We start from the raw sequence: 18624 nt of genomic DNA, 5'->3' as shown, positions 1-18624 counted from the left end.
GGACAGTAACTCAGAACCGACTCTGCCAGCAGCTTTTGCAAAACAGTCTGAGGCTTCTCTCTGAGAGGGAGGTTGGGGTGCTGTTTGCTCTCCTCTAAACCTCCAAAAACCATCAAAAGCTGTCAAGGCGAGAGAAAGCAGATGAAAGAACATAAAAACCCCCAGAGAACAAAAGCCTGAAAAAAAACAGTTTCCTGGAAAAAAAAAAGAGCTCACCCCCTTGAGGGGAGCGGGAGGACCTAACTCAGGGAACATCATTGTCTGAAAACCCACGTGGCAGGCCCCTCCCCCAGAAAACCAACCAGGAAGGAAGAAAAAAAAAAAAAGACTATAAGAGAACAATCACCACTACTTCATAAATACAACTTTTATTTTTAACTCTTTACCAATATTCTGGTTCTTTTTAAATTTTTTAACCTATTTTTTATACTTTTTATAATTTTTAACCTATTTACCATCACACTGAGATGTCCAGTACATCAAATTCTTTAATAACCTTCTAATCTGAACTTTTTGATACATATACCCATGTTTTTCTTTTGTTTTTCTATTTTTTTAATTCTTTTTAATTTTAACTTAGTTTAGTCTAGTTTATTCTTTTTTAATTTTTATTTTCTACTATACATATAGAGTTAAACTTCAAGGTAATCCCCTTTCGCCAATCAATGCTACCCCTATAAGCAAACCAGTTTCTAATCCCCCTGTAACTTAGGAAAGTTGAGTCCCTTAACAAAAACATCAAGATACCTTCAGGAAGAATCAAAATAACCTTCCTCACCCACACTGAGAATCTATAACCATTCTCCCAATGTTTCCTTCTGTCAGTGTTTCTGTGAATTTGTGTTTGTCCTAATAATATATAAACCTTATACTTGGGGTTCTTTCTGATGAGGTTCTTCCCTTTCTTTTGCTTATATATACATATTTTTTTCTCTTGTCATATACTTTTATCACTCTTTTTGTCTGTCTGTTTTTGTTTGTATACTCCACAAATCTTACCTTGTGGCTCATTTGGGCTGAGCCTTCTCTTTTATCTTCCCTTTTTTTCCTATCTCTCTCTCTCTCTTTTTTTTTCCTTTTTTTTCCTTTTTTTTCCTTTTTTCCCTCTTTTCTTTCCCCTTTTTTTTCTTTCTTCTTCTCTATTTCTTTTTCTTTTCTTTTTTCTCTCATTTGGGTGGGGAATCCTGATTGCACAGAAGCGTTCCAGGGTGAACATTGACTGCACCACAATCGATAAGTCCAGCTGCATCTGTTTAGTCATCTCTTACCAAAATGACTAGGAGGAGGAATACCCAAGAGAAGAAAAATACAGAGGATGGGCCTTCTGCAACAGACCTAATGGCTATCGACATAGACAATATGTCAGAAAAGGAATTCAGACTAACAATTATCCAGGCAATAGCTAGGTTGGAGAAAGCCATGGATGACCAAACAGAATTGATTAGGGCAGAACTGAAAGCCACCAGGGATGATGTTCACAATGTTAGGGCAGAACTGAAAGCCACCAGGGATGATGTTCAAAATGCTCTCAATGAGTTCCAATCCAATCTAAATTCTCTAAAAGCTAGGGTAACTGAGACAGAAGTTAGAATTAGTGATCTGGAGGACAAACAGATAGAGAGAAAGGATCAGGAGGAAGCCTGGAACAAACAGCTCAGAAGCCACGAAAACAGAATCAGGGAAATAAACGATGCCATGAAACGTTCCAATGTCAGAATTATTGGAATCCCTGAAGGGGAAGAAAAAGAAAGAAGTCTAGAAGATATAGTGGAAGAAGTTGTCTATGAAAATTTTCCCAATCTCACGAATGGAAACAATGTTCATGTACTAGAGGCAGAAAGATTTCCTCCCAAGATTTTAGATTCTCAAAAGTCCTCACGGCACCTTATCGTTAAAATGGGGAATTATGTTTCAAGAGAGACCCTCTTAAAAGCAGCTAGGACAAAGAAGCTTCTTACATACAGAGGAAAGCCCATTAGAATAACGTCAGACCTTTCCACAGAGACCTGGAAAGCCAGGAAGGGCTGGCAAAATATATTCAGAGTACTAAATGAGAAGAACATGCAACCAAGAATACTCTATCCAGCAAGACTGACATTTAAAATGGATGGAGAGATAAAGAGTTTCCAAGACCGGCAAGGCTTAAAAGACTATGCAACCACCAAACCGACACTGCAGGAAATATTAAGGGGGGTCCTATAAAAGAGAAAAAATCCTAAGAATATCATTGAACAGAAATATAGAAACAATCTATAGACAGAAAGACTTCAAAGGCAACACGATGTCAATAAAAACCTATCTCTCAATAATCACTCTCAATGTGAATGGCCTAAATGCGCCCATAAAACGACACAGGGTTGCAGATTGGATAAAACGACAGGACCCATCCATATGTTGTCTACAAGAGACCCATTTTGAACCTAAGGATACACCAAGACTGAAAGTGAAGGGATGGAGAAGCATCCTTCATGCCAATGGGCCTCAAAAGAAGGCCGGAGTAGCAATTCTCATATCAGATAAATTAGATTTTAAACTAAAGACTGTAGTCAGAGATACAGAAGGACACTACATAATTCTTAAAGGGACTATCCGACAAGACGATGTAACAATTGTGAATATCTATGCCCCCAATATGGGAGCACCCAATTACATAAGAAAACTATTAATCAAGATAAAGAGTCATATTGATATGAATACAATAATAGTAGGAGATCTTAATACGCCTCTCTCAGAAATAGACAGATCATCGAGGCAGAAAATTAATAAAGAAATAAGAGCATTGAATGAAACATTGGACCAGATGGACCTCATTGACGTATATAGAACATTCCACCCTAAAACAACAGAATACTCATTCTTCTCAAGTGCACATGGAACCTTCTCCAGAATAGACCACATACTGGGTCACAAAGCAGGACTCAACCGATACCAAAAGACTGACATTATTCTCTGCATATTCTCCGATCACAATGCCTTGAAACTGGAGCTCAATCACAAGGAAAAGTTCAGAAGGAACTCAAACACCTGGAAGCTAAAGACCACCTTGCTTAAGAATGCTTGGATCAACCAGAAGATCAAAGACGAACTTAAACAATTCATGGAAACCAATGAGAATGAAGACACCTCGGTCCAAAACCTATGGGATACAGCAAAGGCGGTTCTAAGGGGGAAATACATAGCCATCCAAGCCTCCCTCAAAAACATAGAAAAATCCAGAATACACCAGCTGTCTCTACACCTTAAAGAACTGGAGAATCAACAACAAATCAAACCAACTCCACATGCCAGAAGGGAAATAATCAAGATTAGAGCAGTGATCAATGAGGTAGAAAACAGAGATACAGTAGAACGTATCAATGAAACTAGAAGCTGGTTTTTTGAAAGAATCAATAAGATCGATAAACCATTGGCCACACTAATCCAAAAGAAAAGAGAGAAAGCCCAAATTAATAAAATTATGAATGAAAAGGGAGAGATCACAACGAACACCAAGGAAATAGAAACAATCATCAGAAATTATTACCAACAGTTATATGCCAATAAGCTAAGCAACCTAGATGAAATGGATGCATTCCTGGAAAGCTACAAACTCCCAAAATTGAACCAGGAAGAAATTGACAACCTGAATAGACCAATATCTAGCAATGAGATTGAAGCAGTGATCAAAAACCTCCCAAAAAACAAGAGCCCAGGACCTGACGGATTCCCTGGGGAATTCTACCAAACTTTCAAAGACGAAATAACACCAATTCTCCTGAAGCTGTTCCAAAAAATTGAAGCAGAAGGAAAACTTCCAGACTCTTTTTATGAAGCCAGCATTACCCTGATCCCCAAACCAGGCAAAGACCCTACCAAAAAAGAGAATTTCAGACCAATATCACTGATGAATATGGATGCAAAGATTCTCAACAAGATCCTAGCAAACAGGATCCAGCAGCACATTAAAAAGATTATCTTCAATGATAGCCTAGCTGGATAGAGTATTCTTGGCTGCATGTTTTTCTCGTTGAGTGCTCTGAATATATCATGCCAGCTCTTTCTGGCCTGCCAGGTCTCTGTGGATAAGTCTGCCGCCAATCTAATATTTTTACCATTGTATGTTACAGACTTCTTTTCTCGGGCTGCTTTCAGGATTTTCTCTTTGTCACTAAGACTTGTAAATTTTACTATTAGGTGACGGGGTGTGGATCTATTCTTGTTGACTTTGAGGGGGGTTCTCTGCATCTCCTGGATTTTGATGCTTGTTCCCTTTGCCATATTAGGGAAATTCTCTCCAATGATTCTCTCCAATAGACCTTCTGCTCCCCTCTCTGTTTCTTCTTCTTCTGGAATCCCAATTATTCTAATGTTGTTTCGTCTTATGGTGTCACTTATCTCTCGAATTCTCCCCTCATGGTCCAGTAGCTGTTTGTCCCTCTTTTGCTCGGCTTCCTTATTCTCTGTCATTTGGTCTTCTATATCACTAATTCTTTCTTCTGCCTCATTGATCCTAGCAGTGAGAGCCTCCATTTTTGATTGCACCTCATTAATAGCTTTTTTGATTTCAACTTGGTTAGATTTTAGTTCTTTAATTTCTCCAGAAAGGGCTTTAATATCTCCAGAGAGGGTTTCTCTAATATCTTCCATGCCTTTTTCGAGCCCGGCTAGAATGTTCAGAATCGTCATTCTGAACTCTTGATCTGACATATTACCCATGTCTGTGTTGATTAGGTCCCTAGCCTTCGGTACTGTCTCTTGTTCTTTTGTTTGTGGTGATTTTTTCCGCCTTGTCATTTTGTCCAGATAAGAGGATATGAAGGAGCAAATAAACTACTAAAAGGGTGGCAAAGACCCCGGAAAAATGCGCTGTAACCAAATGAGAAGAGACCCCAAATTGTGGGGGGGAGAAAGGGGATAAAACAGCTTCTGAAAAAAAAAGAAAAAAAAAAAAAAAGAAAAAAAAGAATTTAAAAAATAAAACAAATAAAAAAATACAAAAAAGAAAGAAAAAGTATATATATTTAGATGAACTAGTCAAAAAATGTTAAAAAAGAAAAGGGTAAAAGTTTTAAAAAATTTAGCAGAAGAAGAAAAAAGAAAAAAGAAAAAAAAATTGAAAAAAGAAAAAAAAATTGAAAAAAGAAAAAAAAATTGATGTAGCCGCAAGACTAAAGAATCATGGGGAGAAAGCCATGAGTTCCGTGCTTTGCTTTCTCCTTCTCTGGAATTGCTCTGCTGTCTTAGGAATTGAATCTGCTTTCTTCTTGATAGATGAACTTCGTCCTGGCTGGATATTTTGTTGATCTTCTGGGGGAGGGGCCTGTTGTAGTGACTCTCAAGTGTCTTTGCCCGAGGCGGGATTGCACCGCCCTTACCGGCGGCCGGACTAAGTAATCGGCTCGGGTTCGCTTTTGGGAGCTTCTGTTCCCTGAACGCTTTCCGTAGAGTTCCGGAGGACGGGAATGAAAATGGCGGCCTCCCAGTCTCCGGCCCGGAGGAGCCGAGAGCCTGGGGCCCCACTCCTCAGTGCGCCCCCAGAGGACAGCACCCAATCACTCCCGTATCCCCAGCCTCTAGCCGCGCTCGGAGCTCACCCAGCCCGCGACCAGTTCAAGGTAACCCCGAGCTGAGAGTTCAGTCCTCGGCTCTGTCTTGGCAGCCAGCTTCTCCGTTCTAATAGCTGCGAGCTCTCTGACACTCCGACACCCCCGATCCTTCTGTGACCCTGCGGGGCCTGGGGCCACGCTGGCCCCGCGTGGGCTTCACCCCGGTTTAGCCCCTGGAGCAATGTCCCTCCGTGGAACAGACTTTTAAAAGTCCTGATTTTGTGCTCCGTTCCTCCGCCGCTTGCCGGGAGCCGGCCCCTCCCCCCGCGGTCTATCTTCCCGTCGTTTTAGATTCACTTCTCCGCCAGTCCTACCTTTCAGAAAGTGGTTGATTTTCTGTTTCTAGAGTTGCTTTTCTTCTTCTCTTCGTTCTCCCGTTGGATTTGTAGGTGTTTGCAATGAACCATATGATACTCTCAATAGATGCTGAAAAAGCATTTGACAAAGTACAGCATCCCTTCCTGATCAAAACTCTTCAAAGTGTGGGGATAGAGGGCACATACCTCAATATTATCAAAGCCATCTATGAAAAACCCACCGCAAATATCATTCTCAATGGAGAAAATCTGAAAGCTTTTCCGTTAAGGTCAGGAACACGGCAGGGATGTCCATTATCACCACTGCTATTCAACATAGTACTAGAAGTCCTAGCCTCAGCAATCAGACAACAAAAAGAAATTAAAGGCATCCAAATTGGTAAAGAAGAAGTCAAACTATCACTCTTCGCAGATGATATGATACTATATGTGGAAAACCCAAAAGACTCCACTCCAAAACTGCTAGAACTTGTTCAGGAATTCAGTAAAGTGTCAGGATATAAAATCAATGCACAGAAATCAGTTGCATTTCTGTACACCAACAACAAGACTGAAGAAAGAGAAATTAAGGAGTCAATCCCATTTACAATTGTACCCAAAACTATAAGATACCTAGGAATAAACCTAACCAAAGAGACTAAGAATCTATACACAGAAAATTATAAAGTACTCATGAAAGAAATTGAGGAAGACACAAAAAAATGGAAAAATGTTCCATGCTCCTGGATTGGAAGAATAAATATTGTGAAAATGTCTATGCTACCTAAAGCAATCTACACATTTAATGCAATCCCTATCAAAATACCATCCATTTTTTTCAAAGAAATGGAACAAATAATCCTCAAATTTATATGGAACCAGAAAAGACCTCGAATAGCCAAAGGAATATTGAAGAACAAAGCCAAAGTTGGTGGCATTACAATTCCGGACTTCAAGCTCTATTACAAAGCTGTCATCATCAAGACAGCATGGTACTGGCACAAAAACAGACACATAGATCAGTGGAACAGAATAGAGAGCCCAGAAATCGACCCTCAACTCTATGGTCAACTAATCTTCGACAAAGCAGGAAAGAATGTCCAATGGAAAAAAGACAGCCTCTTCAATAAATGGTGCTGGGAAAATTGGACAGCCACATGCAGAAAAATGAAATTGGACCACTTCCTTACACCACACACAAAAATAGACTCCAAATGGATGAAGGACCTCAATGTGAGAAAGGAATCCATCAAAATCCTTGAGGAGAATGCAGGCAGCAACCTCTTTGACCTCAGCCGTAGCAACATCTTCCTAGGAACAACGGCAAAGGCAAGGGAAGCAAGGGCAAAAATGAACTGTTGGGATTTCATCAAGATCAAAAGCTTTTGCACAGCAAAGGAAACAGTTAACAAAACCAAAAGACAACTGACAGAATGGGAGAAGATATTTGCAAACGACATATCAGATAAAGGGCTAGTATCCAAAATCTATAAGGAACTTAGCAAACTCAACACCCAAAGAACAAACAATCCAATCAAGAAATGGGCAGAGGACATGAACAGACATTTCTGCAAAGAAGACATCCAGATGGCCAACAGACACATGAAAAAATGCTCCACGTCACTCGCCATCAGGGAAATACAAATCAAAACCACAATGAGATATCACCTCACACCAGTCAGAATGGCTAAAATGAACAAGTCAGGAAATGACAGATGCTGGAGAGGATGTGGAGAAAGGGGAACCCTCCTCCACTGTTGGTGGGAATGCAAGCTGGTGCAACCACTCTGGAAAACAGCATGGAGGTTCCTCAAAATGTTGAAAATAGAACTACCCTATGACCCAGCAATTGCACTACTGGGTATTTACCCTAAAGATACAAACATAGTGATCCGAAGGGGCACGTGTACCCGAATGTTTATAGCAGCAATGTCTACAATAGCCAGACTATGGAAAGAACCTAGATGTCCATCAACAGATGAATGGATAAAGAAGATGTGGTATATATACACAATGGAATACTATGCAGCCATCAAAAGAAATGAAATCTTGCCATTTGCGACGACGTGGATGGAACTAGAGCGTATCATGCTTAGTGAAATAAGTCAATCGGAGAAAGACAACTATCATATGATCTCCCTGATATGAGGACATGGAGAAGCAACATGGGGGGGTAGGAGATAGGAGAAGAATAAATGAAACAAGATGGGATTGGGAGGGAGACAAACCATAAATGACTCTTAATCTCACAAAACAAACTGGGGGTTGCTGCGGGGAGGTGGGATTGGGGGAGGGGGAGCGGGCTATGGACATTGGGGAGGGGAAGCGAACCATAAGAGACTATGGACTCTGAAAAACAACCTGAGGGTTTTGAAGGGTCAGGGGTGGGAGGTTGGGGCAACCTGAGGGTTTTGAAGGGTCAGGGGTGGGAGGTTGGGGGAACAGGTGGTGGGTAATGGGGAGGGCACGTTTTGCATGGAGCACTGGGTGTTGTGCAAAAAGAATGAATACTGTTACGCTGAAAAAATAAATAAAATGAGAAAAAAAAAAAAAAAAAAAAAGATTATCCACCACGACCAGGTGGGATTCATCCCTGGGTTGCAAGGTTGGTTCAACATTCGCAAATCAATCAGTGTGATAGAACACATCCATAAGAGAAGAGAGAAGAACCACATGGTCCTCTCAATTGATGCAGAAAAAGCATTTGACAAAATCCAGCATCCGTTCCTGATGAAAACGCTTCAAAGTATAGGGATAGAAGGAACATTCCTGAACTTCATAAAATCTATCTATGAAAGACCCACAGCAAATATCATCCTCAATGGGAAAAAGCGTGCAGCCTTCCTGTTGAGATCAGGAACACGACAAGGATGCCCACTCTCACCATTCTTGTTCAACATAGTATTAGAAGTTCTAGCAACAGCAATCAGACAACAAAGAGAAATAAAAGGTATCCAAATTGGCAAGGAAGAAGTCAAACTCTCTCTCTTCGCAGATGACATGATTCTTTATATGGAAAACCCCAAAGACTCCACCCCCAAACTACTAGAACTCATACAGCAATTCAGTAACGTGGCAGGATACAAAGTCAATGTACAGAAATCAGTGGCTTTTTTATACAACAACAATGAAAATACAGAAAGGGAAATTAGAGAATCGATTCCATTTACTATAGCACCAAGAACCATAAGATACCTGGGCATAAACCTAACCAAAGAAGTAAAGGACCTATACTCGAGGAACTACAGAACACTCATGAAAGAAATTGAAGAAGACACAAAAAGATGGAAGACTGTTCCATGCTCTTGGATTGGAAGAATAAACATTGTTAAAATGTCTATACTGCCTAGAGCAATCTATACTTTTAATGCCATTCCGATCAAAATTCCACCGATATTTTTCAAAGAGCTGGAGCAAATAATCCTAAAATTTGTATGGAGCCAGAAGAGACCCCGAATTGCTAAGGAAATGTTGAAAAACAAAAACAAAACTGGCGGCATCACGTTACCCGATTTCAAGCTTTACTACAAAGCTGTGATCACCAAGACAGCGTGGTACTGGCATAAAAACAGACACATAGACCAGTGGAACAGAGTGGAGAGCCCAGATATGGACCCTCAACTCTATGGTCAAATAATCTTCGACAAAACAGGAAAAAATATTCAATGGAAAAAAGACAGTCTCTTCAATAAATGGTGCTGGGAAAACTGGACAGCGATATGTAGAAGAATGAAACTCGACCATTCTCTTACACCGTACACAAAGATAAACTCGAAATGGATAAAAGACCTCAACGTGAGACAGGAATCTATCAGAATCCTAGAGGAGAACATAGGCAGTAACCTCTTTGATATCACCAACAGCAAATTTTTTCAAGATATGTCTCCAAAGGCCAAGGAAACAAAAGCAAAAATGAACTTTTGGGACTTCGTCAAGATCAAAAGCTTCTGCACAGCAAAGGAAACAGTCAACAAAACAAAGAGGCAACCCACGGAATGGGAGAAGATATTTGCAAATGACAGTACAGACAAAAGGTTGATATCCAGGATCTATAAAGAACTTCTCAAACTCAACACACACAAAACAGAGAATCATATCAAAAAATGGGCAGAAGATATGAACAGACACTTCTCCAACGAAGACATACAAATGGCTATCAGACACATGAAAAAATGTTCATCATCACTAGCCATCAGGGAGATTCAAATTAAAACCACATTGAGATACCACCTGACACCAGTTAGAATGGCCAAAATTAGCAAGACAGGAAACAACGTGTGTTGGAGAGGATGTGGAGAAAGGGGAACCCTCTTACACTGTTGGTGGGAATGCAAGTTAGTGCAGCCACTTTGGAGAACAGTGTGGAGATTCCTGAAGAAATTAAAAATAGAGCTTCCCTATGACCCTGCAATTGCACTGCTGGGTATTTACCCCAAAGATACAGATGTAGTGAAAAGAAGGGCCATTTGTACCCCAATGTTTATTGCAGCAATGGCTACGGTCGCCAAACTGTGGAAAGAACCATGATGCCCTTCAACGGATGAAAGGATAAGGAAGATGTGGTCCATATACACAATGGAGTATTATGCCTCCATCAGAAAGGACGAATACCCAACTTTTGTAGCAACATGGACGGGACTGGAAGAAATTATGCTGAGCGAAATAAGTCAAGCAGAGAGAGTCAAGTATCATATGGTCTCACTTATTTGTGGAGCATAACAAATAACATGGAGGACATGGGGAGATGGAGAGGAGAGGGAGTTGAGGGAAACTGGAAGGGGAGATGAACCATGAGAGACTATGGACTCTGAAAAACAACTAGAGGGTTATGAAGGGGCGGTGGGGGAGTGGGGGGGTTGGGAGGTTGAGGGACAAGGTGGTGGGTAATGAGGAGGGCACGTACTGCATGGAGCACTGGGTGTGATGCCAAAAAATGAACACTGTTATGCTGTAAATAAAGAAATAAAAATTAAAAAAAAATACAATGGAAAAAAGACAGTCTTCAGTAAATGGTGCTGGGAAAACAGGACAGCTATATGTAGAAGAATGAAACTCAACCATTCTCTTACACCGTACACAAAGATAGACTCAATAGGCATAAAAACACTCAACATGAGACTGGAATCCATCAGAATCCTAGAGGAGAACATAGGCAGGAAACTCTTCGATATCAGACACAGCAACTTCTTTCAAAATATGTCTCCAGGAGCAAAGGAATCAAAAGCAAAAATGAACTTTTGGAACGTCATCAAGATCAAAAGCTTCTGCACAGCAAAGGAAACAGTAAACAAAACAAAGAGCCAATCCACGGAATGGGAGAATATATTTGCAAATGACAGTACAGACAAAAGGTTGACATTCAGGATCTATAAAGAACTCCTCAAACTCAACACACAAAAAACAGATAATCCTATCAAAAAATGGGCAGATGATACGAACAGACAATTTTCTAAAGAAGACATACAAATGGCTATCAGACACATGAGAAATGCTCATCATCACTAGCCATCAGGGAGGTTCAAATTAAAACCACATTGAAATATCACCTTACACCAGTTAGAATGGCCAAAATTAGCAAGACAAGAAACAACATTTGTTGGAGAGAATGTGGGGAAAGAGGACCCTCTTCCACTGTTGGTGGGAATGCAAGTTGGTGCAGCCACTTTGGAGAACAGTGTTGAAATCCTCAAGAAATTAAAATTGGAACTTCCCTAGGACCCTGTAATTGCACTAATGGGTATTTACCCCAAAGATACAGATGTCGTGAAAAGAAGGGCCATCTGTACCCCAATGTTTATAGCCACAATGTCCATGGTCGCTAAACTGTGGAAAGAACCAAGATGCCCTTCAACGGATGAATGGATAAGAAAGATGTGGTCCTTATACACGATGGAGTATTATGCCTCCATCATAAAGGATGAATACCCAACTTTAAACAACATGGATGGGACTGGAAGAGATTATGCCGAGTGAAATAAGTCAAGTAGATAGAGTCAAGTATCATATGGTTTCACTTATTTGTGGAGCATAGCAAATGACATGGAGGCCATGGGGAGATGGAGATGAGAAGTAAGTTGAGGGAAATTGGAAGGGGAGGTGAACCATGAGAGTCTATGGACTCTGAAAAACAACCTGAGGGTTTTGAAAGGGCGGGGGATGGGAGGTTAGGGGAACCAGGTGGTGGGTAATAGGGAGTGCATGTATTGCATGGAGCACTGGGTATTGTGCAAAAACAATAAATACTGTTCCACTGAAAATAAATAAATAAATAAGCAAATAAATAAATAAATAAATAAATAAATAAATAACAGAATTATTTTAGTATTTTTAGGACTTACATTTCAATAGGATTTTTAAAATAACAAATATTTACTAGATCCTAGTTACTGGATGAGAGAAAATAGGTAGTTGTAATTTAGTTACAGATCACTGACTAACTTAATGGTATTTTATAATGAATCATGTCAAGAAAATTATATTCAATTGTTATTTCATTTTACAAGGATTTTAGAAATATAATGGCATATGAGGTATGTCATGATAGTTGATATTTTGTAATAAAGATACTTTCTGAAAGAGTTTAAAAAACAATAAAAGTCTCTTATTTTTTCTCCCTCCTCAGTTACATATTGTTTCATTTTTCCCTCCCCTCACTCGTGACCCATGCTCTGTCTCTCAAATCCCTTATATCAAAGAAATCATATGATAATTATCTTTCTCTGTGTTATTTCACTTAGCATAATACCGTCTAGTTTCATTCACACCGTTGCAAATTGCAAGATTTCATTTTTGATGGCTACATAGTATTCCATTCTATACATATATGACATCTTCTTTATCCATTCATCTGTTGATGGACATCTAGGTTCTTTCCATATTTTGGCTACTGTGGACATTGCTGCTCTAAACATTTGGGTACAAGTGCCCCTACGGATCACTATATTTGTATCTTTATGATAAATACCTAATAGCACAATTGCTGGATGATAGGGTACCTCAATTTTCAACTTTTTGAGGAACCTGTATACTGTTTTCCAGAGTGGCTGCACCAGCTTGCATTCCCACCTACAGTACAGGAGGGTTCCCCTTTCTCCGCATCCTCACCAACATCTGTCGTTTCCTGACTTGATAATTTTAGCCATTCTGACTGGTGTGAGGTGGTATTTCACTCTGTTTTGTTTTGTTTTTGTTTTTGTTTTGTTTATCCCTGATGCCGAGTGATATTGAGCACTCTTTCATGTGTCTGTTGGTCATTTAGATGTCTTCTTTGAGGAAATGTCTGTTCATGTCTTGTACCCATTTCTTGATTGGATTATTCTTTGCATGTTGAGTTTGATAAGTTCTTCATAGATTTTGCATACTAGCCCTTTATCTGACATGTCGTTTGCAAATATCTTCTCCCATTCTGTCAGTTGTCTTTTGGTTCTGTTGAGTGTTTACTTTGCTGTGCAGAAGATTTTATCATAATGAAGTACCAGCAATTCTTTTTTGCCCTTGGTTCCCTTTCCTTTGGTGAAGTGTCTAGGAGGAAGTTGCTGTAGCTGAGGTTGAAGGGGTTTCTGTCCATGTTCTCCTCAAGGGTTTTGATGGATTCCTGTCTCATATGGAGGTCTTTCACCCATTTTGCATCTATTTTTGTGTGTGGTGTAAGGAAGTGGTCTTCATTCTTTTGCATGTAGCTGTCCAATTTTCCTAACACCATTTGTTACAGAGGCTGTCATTTTTCCATTGGAAATTCTTTCCTGCTTTGTCAAAGATTATTTGACCATAGAGTTGAGGGTTCATTTCTGGGCTCTCTATTATGTTCCATTGATCTGTGTGTCTGCTTTTGTATCAGTACCATATTATATTGATGATTAAAGTGATTATTCACCACAACCAAGTAAGATTTATTCCCAGGCTGCAAGATTGGTTCTACATCCATAAATCAATCGATGTGATACAATACATTAATAAAAGAAAGAACAAGAATCATATGATACTCTCAATAGGTGATGAAAAAGCATTTGAGACAGTACAGCATCCTCTCTTGTTCAAAACTCTTCACAGTGTAGGGATAGAGGGTATATACCTCAATATCATCAAAGTCATCTATGAAAAACCCATAGTGAAAATCATTCTCAATGGGTAGAAACTGAGAACTAAGGTCAGGAATATGGTAGGGCTGTTCATTATCACCACAGTTATTCAACATAGTACTAAAAGTTGTAGTCTCAAGAATTGGACAACAAAAAGCAATAAATGGCATCAGAATCATCAGTTACAAGTAATTGTTTTTGAAACATGTGACATCATGTATGACTGAAATATAAAATTATTAATTTTATTATGCAAAAATCTGGATTTAAGAATATTTTTAAGATTTTATTTACTTATTTAAGAGAGAGGGAGTACACAAGCAGGGGGAGGGAGAGAGAAAGAGGGAGAAGCAGACGTTCTTGTTGCATAGGGAGCCTGATATAAGGCTTGATCCCAGGTCACTGGTATCATGACCTGAGCTGAAAGCAGACACTTAACCAACTGAGCACTTCTGGATATAAACAGTTTGAAGATAACATGGGATTGTTTAAAATGTTCAGGAACCCACATATACTGCAATTGCAACATAAACCACAGCAATTTTGAGGGAAAAATTAACTAATTCTGGGATTAATATGGAAAATAAAGTAAAATCATAATTAAAATTCTAAAAGAAAAATGATAAAGGATGAAATCATCAGTGACATAAATGTTTTTAGCCATAGGAATAAAAATCAACACTTTAATTAAAAAGAAAATGAAAATGGCTCCTGGATGTCTCAATTATGTGTTTGCTCTTGGCTCAGGTCATGATCCCTGGGTCCTGGGATCAAGTCCCATATTAGGCTACCTGCCTAGCAATGAGTCTGTTTCTCTCTCTACCCTTCTCCTCTGCTTGTTACCTCTCTATCTCTCTCTCACACACACTCTATCTCTATCTTTCTGCCTTAAATAAATAAATAATAAATGCATAAATAATCAAATAAAGGAAAAATTTAAAAACATTTTAATGTTTTATTAATATCAGACTCTTCCTTATATATTAACAATGTAACTGTAGAAAGAGAAATAAAAGAATCAATTCCATTTACAATAGCACCCAAAACCATAAGATACCATGGCATAAACCCAGCCAAAGAGGTAAGAGATCTGTACTCTAGGAACTACAGAACACTCATCAATGAAATTAAAGAAGACACAGAACTGGAAAAACATTCCATGCTCATAGATTGGAAGAACATACATTATTAAAATATCTGTGCTGCTCAGAGCAATCTATATTTTCAATGCCATCTTGATTAAAAACCAGCATTTCTCAAAGTGCTGAAACAAACCTCAAATTTGTATGGAATCAGAAAAGATCCCAAATCACCAGGAAATTTTGAAAAACAAAAACAAAGCCAGGGCATCATGTTGCCTGATTTCAAGCTTTACTACAAATCTGTGATCTCCAAGATAGCATGGTATTGGCACAAAAACAGACACATAAATCAAAGGAACAAAATAGAGAACCCAAGTTTATGGTCAAATAATATTTGACAAAGCAGGAAAAAATATCCAGTGGAAAAAATTGTTCTCTTCAATAAATGGTGCTGGGAAAATTGGACAGCTATGTGTAGGAGAATGAAAACATTTAGATTGAAAATATACAGTTATTCTTCATAGTTGTGAGCACATGAGAAAGAGAAAGACATGTCCAAAAGTCTTAGGAAATCTAGTTCTATCCACATAGATGCAAATTGCAAAATATCATGTTTATGTTATGCTAAGGGAAATAAATCAGTTAGAGAAAGACAAATACTATATGATTTCACTCATATGTGGAATTTAAGAAACAAAACAGACAAATATGGCATGGAGGGGCAAACCATAAAACAGACTTTTAACTATAGACAAAAAACTGAGTGTTGATGGTGGGAGATGGGCAAGGGTGTTGCATTAAATGTATGTTTGTATTATGTAGTGCACTTGTGATGAGCACAGAGTGTTGGCTATAAGTGATGAATCACCAAATTCTACTGACACGAATATTACACTATATGTTAACTAACTGGAATTTAAGTAAAAACTTGGAACAAGCAAACAAAAAGTCTTAGGGAACCAAAATACTTTATGAAGATAAAATTAAAGAAGTGTATTTGTGTATTTGAGGATGGTGATAAGAAAACTAATAGTACAATCAGTAAAGAGTAATCATCAATAGCACCTTTCAAAAAAAAAAAAAGAATCATTTGAAACAGTGCTGAAATCTCAAGTATAGGAATCTCAACTTGAATGAGAATAAGATCACTTGATTTATCAGTTTGAAAATATTGGTGAATTTTAACATATCTCTATTTAGAGGTAACTAAGGCAAAACCACAATGAGAAATTTATTTATTTAAATTTATTTATCATGTTATGTTATTCACCATACAGTACATTATTAGTTTTTGATGTAGTGTTTCATGATCCATTGTTTGCATACAACACCCAGTGCTCCATGCAATCCGTGCCCTCCTTAAAAACCCACCCCCACCCCCACACATCCCTCTCTTCCAAAACCCTAGGTTTGCTTCCCAGTGTCCATAGTCTCTCATGGTTCATCTCCCACTCTACTTTCTCTGCCTTCATTTTTCCCTTCCTTCTCCTGATGTCCAACTGCCTGTTTTTTCCTTCACTTTACAGAGTTGATTAAGACTTTAAATATATGAGAGATTGGGGTGCCTGTCTGGTTCGTCAGTAGAGCATGGACTCTTGATCTTGGGATTGTGCATTCAAGCCCCATGCTGGGTGTAGAAATTTAAAAAGAAAGGAAGGAAGGAAGAAACAAAGGAAGGAAGGAAGGAAAAAAAAGTAAGAAAAGAGAAAATGTGAGGTATTTTAAAAAGATAGAAAATGTCGATGGACATCTAGGTTCTTTCCATAGATGTCCATCGATATTTTCTATCTTTTTAAAATACCTCACATTTTCTCTTTTCTTACTTTTTTTTCCTTCCTTCCTTCCTTTGTTTCTTCCTTCCTTCCTTTCTTTTTAAATTTCTACACCCAGCATGGGGCTTGAATGCACAATCCCAAGATCAAGAGTCAACAGATGAATGGATAAAGAAGAGGTGGTATATATACACAATGGAATACTATGCAGCCATCAAAAGAAATGAAATCTTGCCATTTGCGACAACGTGGATGGAACTAGAGGGTATTATGCTTAGTGAAATAAGTCAATCGGAGAAAGACAACTATCATATGATCTCCCTGATATGAGGACATGGAGAAGCAACATGGGGGGTTAGGGGGATAGGAGAAGAATAAATGAAACAAGATGGGATTTGGAGGGAGACAAACCATAAATGACTCTTAATCTCACAAAATAAACTGGGGGTTGCTGGGGGGAGGTGGGGTTGGGAGAGGGGGAGGTGGTTATGGACATTGGGGAGGGTATGTGCTATCGTGAGTGCTGTGGAGTGTGTAAACCTGGCGATTCACAGACCTGTACCCCTTGGGATAAAAATACATTATATGTTTATAAAAAAAAATTTGAAGGGGGGGATAACCATAAGAGACTATGGACTCTGAAAAACAACCTGAGGGTTTTGAAGGGTCAGGGGTGGGAGGTTGGGGAAACAGGTGGTGGGTAATAGGGAGGGCACATTTTGCATGGAACACTGGGTGTTATACTGTTATGCTGAAAAAATTTTAAAAAAAGATAGAAAATGTCATAAATAATACATGAAGGAGCCCAGAAACAGGAGAACGAAATTATCAATCAAGATGAAAGAACTTTTGATATGATTTTAAATATCAATAAAACTCATATTTTGGAAAACAATTATGTTTGAGGCCTAAGAAAAAAGTGGATGATAACATGAAGTATTTTTTTTTGAGTCATTTTTTTTTATTTTTTATTTTTTTTTCATTTTATTTATTTTTTCAGTGTAACAGTATTCATTCTTTTTGCACAACACCCAGTGCTCCATGCAAAACGTGCCCTCCCCATTACCCACCACCTGTTCCCCCAACCTCCCACCCCTGACCCTTCAAAACCCTCAGGTTGCCCCAACCTCCCACCTCTGACCCTTCAAAACCCCCAGGTTGTTTTTCAGAGTACATAGTCTCTTATGGTTCGCCTCTCCTCCCCAATGTCCATAGCCCGCTCCCCCTCTCCCAATCCCACCTAACATGAAGTATTTTAATTGACGATCAGGGACTAAATTCTTTGGAGGGATTGTAAAATTAAATCACTGATGACTTGGTAAAATTGTTTTGCATAGGTTTCCTCTGGCAATTTAAAGGTTTTCAGTTACTCTGCAAGTAGCATCTCCTTGAAAACACTTAGAAGGTAAGACTGAGGGACACTGTATATTGCAAAATATCTATGGCATTCTGGAGTTTAACCAAATGGAATCAGATTTTATTCAAAAACTATATTATTAGAAATTTTGATATATTAAAATCATTTAAATAGGAAGGTACTCTTTCATGTCCACGTGCAACTTTTCCCTTTATATTCTCTGTAAAATTAATGTTTCTTATATTTGTCACGGGTCCTTTTGAAGATTAAATTAAATAATACCCACGAAGATGTTAAATAATGTAAGGCATTATTTATAACAGTGTTATAAATGCTAAGTTGAAAATCATTGCAAATTCCCCAGTGCATGTAGTCTATTTGTCCATGCTTCCAATCACCTGTGAGGATCTCATGGTCTTCATCCTTCTGCAAATGATTTTATATGGATTAAACA

The sequence above is a fragment of the Meles meles genome, chromosome 3 (assembly GCF_922984935.1).
Source record: "Meles meles chromosome 3, mMelMel3.1 paternal haplotype, whole genome shotgun sequence".
NCBI classification, from domain to species: Eukaryota; Metazoa; Chordata; class Mammalia; order Carnivora; family Mustelidae; genus Meles; species Meles meles.
This window is presented reverse-complemented; position numbering follows the sequence as displayed.